Below are 10,781 nucleotides of genomic sequence, written 5' to 3' on the forward strand. Positions count from 1 at the left end.
TGATCCACACAGTCAAAGCCTTTGGCATAGTCAATAAAGCAGAAATAGATGTTTTTCTGGAACTCTCTTGCTTTTCCATGATCCAGTGGATGTTGGCAATTTGATCTCTGGTTCCTCTGCCTTTTCTAAAAGCAGCTTGAACATCTGAAAGTTCACAGTTCATGTATTGCTGAAGCCTGGCTTGGAGAATTTTGAGCATTACTTTACTAGCATGTGAGATGAGTGCAGTTGTGTTTGATTTGCTGTGACCCATAGATATTGGATTGTTGTGTTTTCATTGTCATTTGTCTGTAGGTATTTTTTATTTCCTCTTTGATTTCTTCAGTGATCTATTAGTTGTTTAGTAACGTATTATTTAGCCTCTCTGCATTTTTGTTTTTTAGTTTTTTTCTTGTGATTTTTTTCTTTTAATCTTGTAGCATGTGATGGAAAAGCTGCATGATACGATCTCAGTTTTCTCACATTTGGGCTCGCTTGGTGGCCCAGTGTGTGATCTCTCCTGGAGAATGTTCCGTGTGCCCTTGAGAAGAATGTGTATTCTTCCACTTTCAGATGGAATGTTCTGTAAATATCAATTAAATCCATCTAGTCTAACGTGTCATTTAAGGCCAGGAGGTGAAGGGGATTACTAGATAGAAACTTCCGGTTATAAAATGAATGTAACAGGGATGTAATACACAGCACAAACAGTACAGTCAACAGCATGGTAATAACTCTGTGTGGAGACAGATGGTAAGTGGACTGACGGCGTTGATCAGTTCATAATGTATGTGATTGTTGAATCACTATGTTGTTACCTGAAACTAATATAACACTGTAAATCAATCACGCAGTCATACTTCAGTAAGGGAAAGGAGACTCTCCAAGTGAAGTCACATTATGAAGGATTTCCACATATACATTTAGGGGGGCACAATTCACCCCATGAAAGGTGGCAGCAACTCACTTTGAAATGTGGTAGTCCTTGCCAGCTGTTGTTGGATGCCATCAGCCAAAACCAAGACAGAAGTTCTCATTTTGGGGGGGACAATTATAACACACAATTCACTGAACAAAAAAAGATGGTATTTATACATATTTGGTTGTATATTTACTTTGTTGTTCAGTCGCTCAGTTGTGTCTGACTCTGCGACCCCGTGGACTGCAGCATGCTAGGCTTTCCTGTCCTTCACCGTCTCCCAGAGCTTGCTCAATCTCATGCCCATTGAGTCAGTGATGCCATCCAACCATCTCATCCTCTGTCGCCCCCTTCTCCTCCTGCCTCCTATCTTTCCCAGCATCAGGGTTTTTTCCAATGAGTCAGCTCTTCGCATCAGGTGGGCAAAGTATTGGACCTTCAGCCTCAGCATCAGTCCTTCCAATGAATATTCAGGGTTGATTTCTTTTGGATTGACTGGTTTGATTTCCTTGCAGTCAAGGGACTCTCAAGAGTCTTCTCCAACACCACAGTTCGAATTAGATGTTGGGTTTCTGAGAAATGTGTTGTGGTTTTTCTGAAGGTAGAAATAGATGCATACTATCCACCCAAGGTGTCTTGAGTTGCGAAGCGGGTACTTGTTCTGTGTGGTGTATATCTAAGCACCTATCCTCTGCTAAACAGCACTCAGTCAGCATTTCTTGTAACATGGGCCACATAAATACAGTGTCACAAAATGTTCTGTGAGTGGAAAATGGAAGAAAATCCACATAAGGAATGTTATATACTTTATTCCCTTCTTAGAGATTCACCAGACAGGATATGAATGCACAAAAGCACGCATCCTGTTAAGTGCCTTTCTTCCTGCGATTCATTGCCAAGCTTTCTCTTGCAGAAGCATCAGAATCAATACTGCGCTTCTGGGAACAGTCCCCTGAGAGGCCAGCCTTGTCTCCATACTCCCCTCACTGTCAGCACAGGCCACCCCGCTCGCCTGGACCAGGTGCCGGGAGGCCCGGGGGAGGCTGGGAGCTGCAGCACTTCTGACTCCATCCCCCGAATAGGGGTCCCCACCCAGATGCACCAGCTGTCAATGATGCAACAAAGCCATTTCCTTCCCTCTCTGAGCCGCCATTGTCTTATCCAGAAAATACAGACATCTGGACCCCATAACCTACTAGTCATAATCTAGAATCAGAGAATTAATCCCTATAGAACAAAGTAATCCCCATAGAATAAAACCATTAGCCCCATCCAGTGTCAAGTTCTAATGCAACTTTTGGCTCCAGGAGCCTCGTGTGTGGACGTTTCTGAAAGGGACCTAGATTCTTCTCTGGCTTTATTGGTTGAGATACCACTCTGGTTTTGAGACCTAGCTTGAAACCCTTGACTTCAAAGGGTTTCCTAAGATTCTTTCTTTAAAAAAAATTCTTTTTAATGGCTGAGCCTTAGTTGCGGCATTCAAGCTCTCAGTTGCAGCATGTGGGGTCTAGTTCCCTGACCAGGGATAGAACCCAGGCCCCCTGCATTGGGAACGCAGTCTTAGCCACTGGACTACCAGGGAAGTCCAAGATTCATCCTTCACATAACCTGTGCAAAATAATTTCTGCCCACACATCCCCCACCACCCTCCTTTCCCAGAGTTCAGGGAGCAGGACACAGAGATGGGGGAGAAAGGATAAAGCCTTTGTGGCTTTGACCTGCTGTGTGATGCAGGGGTGATGGTGGGCACAATCTGGGAATAGCTGCCATGGGAAGGATCAGAGAAGCTGCAAGAGTTGAAAAAGCACGTGGTCAGGAGCTCTGAGTGTCCCATGAGATCACACAGGGTCCTCTGGACAGGCCTGCATGGCACCATCCAGAATCTCAAGATGTTAGGCGCAGGGTCAGGTGTAGATTCTGAGGCCATGGGCCCAGCCTCTGTCACCATGCCGGAAGGGGAAGCTTGGTGCCCACTGCTGCCAACTCGAGGGGACCAGAGCAGGCTGCTGTGCATGTGTTTCTAGACAAAGTCACTCCCATCCTGCAAATGAGCACCCAGATGGCTTGTACCGAGGTACCCCCAAAGCTCCCCCTGTCTCCTCCTTGGAGCATGTCCACCGTCTGAGTGCAAGTCGATGCAGCAACTTGGTTTTGATGTAGATTTTTTTAAATTAATTAAATTATTTTCTGGCCATGCCGGGTCTTCACTGTTGAGCACCAGCCCTCACTGGCTGCCGCGAGCAGGGGCTGCTCTCCGTCACGGTGTGCGGGCTCTGTGGTGCGGGGGCTTCCCTTCTTGTGGGGCAGGGGCTCCCGAGCGCTGGTCAGTAGTGGTAGCGCCCCGGCACGTGGGGTCTTCCCGAACCAGAAATCAAACCTGTGTGCCTTGCGTTGGCAGGTGGATTCTTAACTATTGGACCACCAGGGAAGTCCTGATGTGGGTTTTAACACGAAATTAACTCGCAGGTGTTTGGAGGCACGTTTCAGATGGACCCCACTTTAATAAAGAGGTGTATACCAGCCCTTTGAACTGAGAGAAAGCTGATAAATTAGGGCAGCAACTCTACATCAGGAAGGACAGGAGAAAAGAAGGGAGGGAGGGAGGGAGGTGAGTAGTGGTAATAGAGGTAAGTAGTCACTGGTTACCCACGAGGTCACTAGTGGAGGGACGGAGGGAGGGAAGGACCGCTAGCAGTGCTTGAGTCAGGGGGGAGTTTGTATCAAGAGAGCCTATTTTTTGCCAGCTAGTTTCAGATGCATTTCCCGAGGGGTGCACCTTGAAACAGAAGCAGCTGTTTTCCCATTAATCAGACACATTCAGACACACAGACACACACAGACACAGACACACACACACACAAACACAGACACACACATAGACACACACACACACAGACACATGCACGTACCCACACGCACACCCTATCCAAACAAGCGGAGCGCCTGCTGGTTGGCCCTGCTAAAATATGTGTTCTCGTAGCGCCCTCTGGTGTCCAGACTGTGAAATAACAAAGCCTGGGCAGTGCCGCTGGAACTCCTGGGCTGAATGGCCATCATCTCCGCCGGTGGGGCCTAAGCCACACTAACCCTTACATACACAGGCCTGCTGCATTTCTTAGAGATTTCTCAGCTCCCAGCTGCCACGAGATGAGGAATTATAGCTGTAGTTTCCTTTCTGAGTTCAGGTTAGGGACTTTTGCCCAGGGTACGTCACTAGTTACCCACGAGGTCGGGATATATATTTTATTATCAGGGGATAGGTTATGATCCTTCAAATTATAACCCAGAAGACCCCAGTAAATAGTACTGACAGTTTATATACAGGGACCTCATCCTTTCAGTTTGCATATTTCCACTGTACACATGAGGAAGCCCAGAGTCACAGAACACGTTAAAAGTGAACTACAGTTTTGAGCCAAACCTGACTCTCTCCCATGTTCTGGAACCATATCATGCTCACTCCTAAGAAATGTTTATGAAACGGCTGGTGTGGGTTCATGACATCAGTATTAAGAAGGGTTTCCCAGGAGAACTGAAAACGGGTATTTAAAGAGATGCTCGTACCCAGATGCTCACAGCGGTTACCATTCGTAGTAGCTAAAAGGTAGAAGCCCTCCGAATGTCTGTCAGCTGCAGAATGGATAAAATGGGATGGCATCCAGGCAATGCAATAGCATTCAGCAAAAGAGTGAAGCACTGACATGTGCTACGGCATGGATGGACCTGGGAAACAGGCCGAGTCAAAGAAGCCAGACCCAGCGGGTCACATGCTGTGTGATTCCACGTAAATGGAGTGCCCCGAATAGGCAGGTCCATGGCAGATGAGTGGTGCCAGGGTCTAGGGGAAGCGGGGCAACCGGGGGGGGCTGCTGAATGGGGACAAGGCCTCCTTTTGGGGCTGATGAAAATGTACTGTAATTATATAGAGGTGGTGGCTGCGTAACATTGCGAATGTTCTCAGTGCCACTGGATTGCACACTGTAAAGTGGTTAATTTATGTTTTGTAAGTTTCATCGTAATATAAAAAAGTTATTGTTTACTTTTAAATTAATTTTAATTGGAGGATAATTACTTGATAATATTGTGATGGGTTTTGCCAGGCATTGACAAGAATCAGCCACAAGCATGCCTGTGTCGCCCCCATCCTGAACCTCCTCTCCCACCTACACTGTCCCTTGTTTAGAAAGAGAATGAATGAAGGGGTTTCACATATCTCTTCAGAACGTTGAAGAGTTTCCCAGTCTGCCTTAAGACAATTAATAAAACAACTTTTTCTGAACATCTACTCTGTCTCAAGCACTATTGTAGGAGTTGAGGACTAAGCCTCGGTGGGGAGTGGGGCAAGAGAGTACCATCTCTTTGGCAGATGTGACATTTCCAGAGGGAAGTCAGACAATAAATACATTGTCAGACAAGGCAAGGTATGTTGTTTATTAAGTTGTAATAAGTGTCAAGAGGGAGAGAAAAGGAGTCAGTGTGTGTTGAGTGTGGGGAGTAGGCTAAGGAAGTCACCACTAAGCAGACATTGTTAGTAAAGATCTGAAGGAGATAAGCAGAGAGAGCCATGAAAATATCTGGGGGAGAGAGGTCCAGGCAGAAGAAGCTGCATGTGCACAGGTCCTGAGGCAGGATCATGGCTGGAGGCCAGTGCGGCTGGATCCATGTGAGCAAGAAGAGGGGGATGGGAAGAGTCAGTCACCAAAGCCTTAATGGCTTTTCATTCTGGCTGAGATGGGAACCTCTGGAAGGGTCTGAACAAAGGAATGACTCTGTCATCATGTGCGTAAAACACGGAGAACATAATCAACAGCTATCAAGCCAACACTCACGTGACCACCTCCAAAGTCACGAGCTAGACAGTGGTCAGCCCCCTAGCAGCCCTGAGCAGACCTTCCTACCAACGCAGAGCCCCTCATACCCTGCCCTCCACTGAGCTTCCCTGCTTTTCATGGCTCTTGCTTCCTTTGTAGTTTAGCACCTATGTGCTCATCCCTAAAAAAAAGTATGGTTTTTATGTTGCCTACTTTTGAATTTTTTATACATGGAATCATACTATCTGAACTTTTTATGGCTAGCTTTCAAAGTTTTTATGGCTACACTTTATTTTTCTAAGGTTAAACAGTGTTGCAAATATAATGTTTGTTCATTTTAGTTGTATAATATCCCATCACTTGTTGGAAATCACCCGAAGCTCTACTGTTTTTGTTTTGTTGAAGTATAGTTGATTTACAGTGTTGATTTCTGCTGTACAGCAAAGTGATTTAATTATACATATGTATACATTCTTTTCGGAGAAGGCAATGGCACCCCACTCCAGTACTCTTGCCTGGAAAATCCCATGGACGGAGGAGCCTGGTGGGCTGCAGTCCATGGGGTCGAGAAGAGTTGGACACGACTGAGCGACTTCACTTTCACTTTCCACTTTCATGCGGTGGAGAAGGAAATGGCAACCCACTCCAGTGTTCTTGCCTGGAGAATCCTAAGGACAGGGGAGCCTGTGGCTGCCATCTATGGGGTCGCACAGAGTCGGACACGACTGAAGCGACTTAGCAGCAGCAGCAGCAGCATACATTCTTTTTAAAACATGTCTCCATTACGGTCTATCACAGGGCACTGAATATGGTTCCCTGTGCTCTGCAGCAGGACCTTGCTGCTTATCCATTCCATGTGTAATAGTTCAACAGTTTGCATCTTCCAATCCCAAATTCCCACTGCATCCCTCCCCTGCTTCCTTGGCGACCACGTATGTGTTCTCTATGTCTATGAGTCTGTTTGTTTCACAGATAAGCTCATTTGTGTCATAATTTAGATTCCACACGTACGTGATACGGAGTTTGTCCTTCTCTGATTCGCGTCACGTAGTATGACAATCTCTAGGCCCATCTATGTTGCTGCAAAGGATATTGTTTCACTCTTTCTTATGACTGAGTAATATCCGTTTGATATATACGTGCCCCGTCCTCTTTACCCATTTGCCTGCCGACGGGCGTCTAGGCTGTTTCTGTGTCTTGGCTGTTGTGTTGGCTGCTGTGAACACAGGGGTGTGTGTAACCTTTTGAATTAGAGTTTTGTTCAGATATACGCCCGGGAGTGGGCTTGCTGGATCATGTGGTAGTTCCGTTTTTAGTTTTGTGAGGAACTCCTGTGCTGTTTTCCATAACGGCCGCACGAGCCTACATTCCCACTCGCAGTATCTTAGGGTTCCCTTTTCTCCAGCACTTGTTATCTGTAGATTTTGTAATGACGACCGTTCTGACTGGTGTGAGATGGGATCTCATTGAAGTTTTGATTTGCATTTCTCTAATAATTAGCGATGCTGAGCATCTTTTCATGGGCCTGTTGGCCAGCTGTATGTCATCTCCCAAAGCTCATGTTGATGGAGGCGCGGTTGTTCCCGGTCGGGTTATTACTGAAAACGCTGCTCCAAACACTGGTGCTCAGGTGACCTGCGTGTCAGTCCCCAAGCTGTGAACTCAGAAGTGGAGTTGGTGGTTGATATGGGATAGAGATCTTCCTTCTAGACAAAGCCAAAGTGATACCCAGAGCGGCTGAGCTTACTCACACGCCCACAGTCATTGTTATCCTTGCCGGCAGTTGACACTATTAGATGTTTTGAGTTTTGTCATTCGGGTGGATGTGTGGCCATATCTCATCAGGATTTCAATTTGCATTTTCCTGCAGACTAATGAGGCGTGCACCACTTCACATGGAACAGATCTTTGTATTTCCCTCTTTGGGGAGTATTTGTCAAAAATTTTACCCATTTTACTATTCAGTTGTTGCTTGGTTAAAAAAAAAGAACTCGTGTTCTAGATATTTGTCCTTTGTTGGTTATATGTGGGCAAGTACCTCTAGTCTGTGGTTTGTCTTTTCACTGATTTTTAAAAAAATTTTATTGACATACAGTTGATATACAGTGTTGATCGTTTCTGCTGTAGAGCAAAGTGAAGCCATCATACAGGTCCATATATTCACTCCCTTTAAGGGTTATCCCCATATAGGTCATTACAGAGTACTGAGCTGAGTTCCCTGCTCGTCAGTAGGTCCTTATTATCTGTTTATATATAGTGGTGTGTGTCTGTCAGCCCCGACCTTCCGATTTATCTCGCCTCCTCTTCCCCCCACCACCCCAGTAACCGTAAGTTTGTTTTCTACTTTGGTGATTCTAATTCTGTTTTGTAAATAGGCTCATTTGTACCATTTAAAAAAGATTTTACATATAAGCAATATCTTACAATATTTGTCTTCCTCTGTCTGACTTACTGTGGTGTCGTTTCATCAACAGAAGTGGATTTCTAAATTTTCTGGTAAAACCCACCCTTTTTGGTAAACGATTTTAGGAGTTTGGATAACTACATCTAGTCGTGTAACCGTCACCACCTTCAAACTACAGAACAGCTCCAGGCCCCCCAGTTCTCCCACCCTCACCCCCAGCAACCAGAGATCCGTTTTTCTATCTTCACACTTTCGCCTTTTCCAGAGCACCATATATAGAGATACATAGAGTTTGTAGCCTTTTGAGTCTGGTTTCTTTTCCTTTGCTTTGCATGATGCATTTGAGATTCATTGACGTTCATGGATCAGTAATTTATTCCTTTTTATTGCTTCTGGTTCCCAGTGGTACAGCAATAGTAGAGTGGTACAGGTTTCCCCTGCTTTCCGAAAGAGGAGTGTTCCACTGACACCTTCCACGAGCTTAAACGATCTAAACTGAAGAAGCAGTCACCTTAGGGCGTGAGTGCGTGCACAGTCGCTCAGTCGTGTCCGACTCTCTGTGGCCCCGTGGACTGTAGCTCGCCGAACTCCTCTGGCCTTGGAATTCTTCAGGCAAGGACACTGGAGCAGGTTGCCATTTCCTCTCCAGGAGACCTTCCTAACCCAGGAATCGAATCCGCGCCTCTTTCGTCTCCTGCATTGGCAGGTGAATTCTTGCCGCTTGGGAAGCCCATCTTAGGGCACGCCTTGCTACCAAATACACAAAATAAGTTGGTGTAAAGCACAGATGCTCACAGATATAGTTCCAACTATGGCCTCTTGATGCTGAGGTTCTTGCTGTAGTTCCCAGAGGGGAGAGTCTGACAGCGCCACTGTTGCTGACAAGAAGATTTTTCTGTTTTTCTATTAGGAGTTTTATGGCTTCAATCCTTACAGTTAAGTCTTTAGTCCATTTCAACTTAATTTTTGTGACTGGTATAAGACAGGGTCTTGTTTCATGCTTTTGTCTGTGAATATCCAATTTTTCCCAGCATCACTTACTGAAGAGGCTTCCTTTTCTCCATTGAAAATTCTAGGCTCTCTTGTCAAATATTTGTTGATGATATATGTATGTATTTATTTCCAGGCTGTTGGTTCCGTTCTTTGGCTTATGTGCTTGTTTTTATGGTGGTACCATACTATTTTGATGACTATAGCTGTACAATAGACTTTGAAATCAAAAGTCACTGTGATGCCTCAGGCTTTGTTATTCTTTTTCTGGATTGCTTTTCTGGTCAAGTTCCTTTAAAAATTATGGGAATTTGGGGATTTTTTTCCTGTTTTGAAAAATACCATTGGAATCTTCATAAGGATTGCATTAACTCTATAGATAGCTTTGGGTAGTATGGATACTGTAGCAATATTTGTTCTTCTGATCTATGAACATGGGCTGTCTTCCCATTTATCTGTCATCTTCATTTCCTTTCATCCATGTCTTACAGTTTTTAGTGTAGAGGTCTTCCATCTCCTTGGTTAAAATCATTCCTAAGTGTTGCATTGTTTGATGCTATTGTAAACGAAATTATTTTCTTTCTTTTATAGATTGTTGTTAGTGTACAGAAATGCTACTGATTTATATTTTGATTCAAAGTCACTGAATTTGTTGATTAGATCTGTTTTTTTTCTTTTTTTGCTGCAGCCTTTTTTTAAAATAAGTTCAGCTTCTTCATTTATTTTATTTTTTATTGAGGTGTAGTTGATTTACAATATTAGTTTCAAGTGTGTAACAGTGATTCAAAAATGCTATACGTACACTCTAAGGTTATTATAAAATATTGGCTATATTTCATGTGCTGTACAATATATCCTTGTAGCTTATTTACTTCATTTACTTTTTGGGGCTGTGTTCCACTAAAATTTTATGATGCTGACTGAAATTTAAATTTGTTTTTTCCTCTTTTTTGAAATTCAAGTATGGTTCATTTAAATATATTATTAGTTTCAGGTAAATAGCATAGTGATTCAGTGTTTTTATAAATTATACTCCATTAAAGATTATTACAAAATAATGGCTGTAGCTCCCTTGTTGTATAATATATCCCTGCTACTTATCTATTTTATACACAGTAGTTCGTATCTCTTAATACCATACCCTATCTTCCCTACCTCCCTTCCCTCTCACCACTGATAAATTCTAGCTTGTTTTCCGTATCTGTGACTTTGTTGTGTTATATATATTCATGTTTTGTTTTATATTCCACATGTAAGTGGTATCATTCATTATTTGTCCTTCTCTATTTCACCAAGCATAATATTTACTAAATCTGTCTACATTGCAGCCAGCAAATGGCAGCATTTCATTTTTTATGGTTAATACTCCATTGTGCGTGTATATACGTGTGTGTGTGTATGTCTGTATATGTGTGTATACCACATCTTCATTATCCATCATCTCTTAGTGGACACCTGGGTTGCTTCTATATCTTGCTTATTGTAAACTATACTGCTGTGAACCTGGGGTGCTTGTATCTTATGCAGTGTTTTCATTTTTTTATGGATGTATACCCAGGAGTGGAACTGCTGGATCCTAGGGTAGTTTTATTTTTAGTTTTTTGAGGAACCTCCATATTGTTTTCCATAATGGTTACACAAATTTACATCTGCACCAAGAGTGAACAAGGCTTCCCTT

Source organism: Bos taurus, chromosome 25 (assembly GCF_002263795.3).
Source record: "Bos taurus isolate L1 Dominette 01449 registration number 42190680 breed Hereford chromosome 25, ARS-UCD2.0, whole genome shotgun sequence".
NCBI classification, from domain to species: Eukaryota; Metazoa; Chordata; class Mammalia; order Artiodactyla; family Bovidae; genus Bos; species Bos taurus.